Source organism: Acanthaster planci, linkage group LG06, assembly GCF_054643075.1.
Source record: "Acanthaster planci isolate LZ-2023a linkage group LG06, COTS_SCS, whole genome shotgun sequence".
NCBI classification, from domain to species: Eukaryota; Metazoa; Echinodermata; class Asteroidea; order Valvatida; family Acanthasteridae; genus Acanthaster; species Acanthaster planci.
In genome coordinates, this window is record NC_141782.1 from 12,887,277 (window position 1) to 12,889,270 (window position 1,994).

The window sequence follows — 1,994 nt, forward strand, 5'->3', positions numbered from 1 at the left end:
CGTGAATTTCTAGGCCTCCCCTAGGGGTAGGGTGGTAGGTCCATCCTCCGTATTGGACGATGAGACACGAAGAATACTCCCCCAAGGATGAGTCGGACACCGGATATGCTATCAAGTATTTATTCTAAGTGGGTCATCAGTCTCATCTCAGCACGGGAGTTTGCGCCTGAAAATAAATCCTGTTTGTAAAATATTTATATAATTGTTTAAACTAAAGAAATATTGCATACAATTTAGTCATACAATAGTTATTATTCTCGAAGTAACAAAAGTGGTCTGCAAAACATGTAATTGAAATATAACAAGTGCACTTTGATAAATTACCCCGGTGTGGTAGCTCAGACAGTGACGGGTTCGAGCTAGGTTTGCTGGCGTCAGCCTAAGCATATATGCAATTAAGCCCCCCAAAGTCTCGAGCTGCTGTCAAAACACAATACAGTACACATTCAAGTACAGGAATATAAACGACACCAATAACAACATCCATCAGCATATGTACATGCAGTTGTAAGGGGAACGTACATTGTATAATTATAGAAAGCCCACTCTTGACATAAAAGTTTAACCACGGAAAATGTTGTCATGCCCCACCGATGCAAAGTGCAGTCCCACGTATGCGCTGTACTGTAATAAACAGCGCGTCCGTTACACACGAGGTCTACCATGCACAGTAGATGCAATGTGACATGTCTTGTTTATACGTAACGTGTCAGGCATAGAAATCTATTGTGAAGGAATCCCACGAATAGGATTAAGAAAACACTCCCAAAATGACTTAAAATACCATAAGCCTCAAGTATAATACTAACTCAAATGCTCTTTGGCGATCAGTGGTCACGATGACACCAGTGTAATAGGGGTACGTAACCTAGAAAGGGTACTGAAAGCAAGGAATTTGGGGACAACTTTCCTACCTGGGCGTTGCTCAGCTCGCAGTGGCGATAAAAGACCACACTCTGGAAAATCTGTATTGACTGTACATATACATGAGGTACACAATTTGCACAGATAATTCAGTAATTGAAATTATTAAAAAACGAAGACAATGTAGTTATGAGATCTGCACCCAGAAAAGTATTTACAGAAGGAAACTTAAGTCGCAGTGTCCTTCCATGCTTCAGAAGAGTGAATTTAATTCTGCACTAAGCACTATTCAGGTGCAAATAAAATTATCTGGTGCATCTGTTACTGATTTCCAATAAAAAGCAACGATTTATCCTAACACTTTGGGACTTTTTTTCGTCACGGTCGGGAATCACTCACGTGGTGAAATATGACACTGTTTATTTTCTGCCATGGAGATGTTTAGATATTTGCAGTGAAACTGTAGCCTCGTAGCCCAATACTGTTGTCGCCGTACCCCTTTCTCGTTTTACCTGCTACTCTTGGGCGGCTAAGGTTTGCAGAAACTATACCCTTGGCTGTGGCAGATTTTATCCTTTCACCTAAATGTTCATTTTGGTGTTTTGATAGCTGCATAAGAATCTTGAACCTTTCCCTAGCGGCAGGTAAAGGTTTTTAGGTTCACCAGCAACTGTATGGTAAGCAAAAAAAGGAGGAAACCCTACAGTGACACTGGCACATTGTCGTTTGCGTGGTGTTTCTTTGTAATATAGCATATTTCTTTAAATCAAGTATTTAGCTTGGGGATCAAAATAGTGTAGAAATAAATTATCTGAGACTTAATTTGTATGTTCTTTAATTTACGATAAGTAATATCTTTATCTTTCTCGAAAATGAAAGAAATGTATATAGTTTGAGCATGAATCTCTTTTGGCTAAATTATTCGACAAAGATCGTACCATTTTCTGCAAACTTGCGCATGAGGAATACGGAAAGCATAATACAGTACTCAACAGATCATCATCTCTGACTGCTTTATCAGCAGGATGTTTTATGCATTTTTTCATATTTTATGTTGTTTTCATGGAAACGCTAAAGGACACAATGGAACCATCGCAGAGATAAAAAGGACATTCGAAGTTCTAAACATG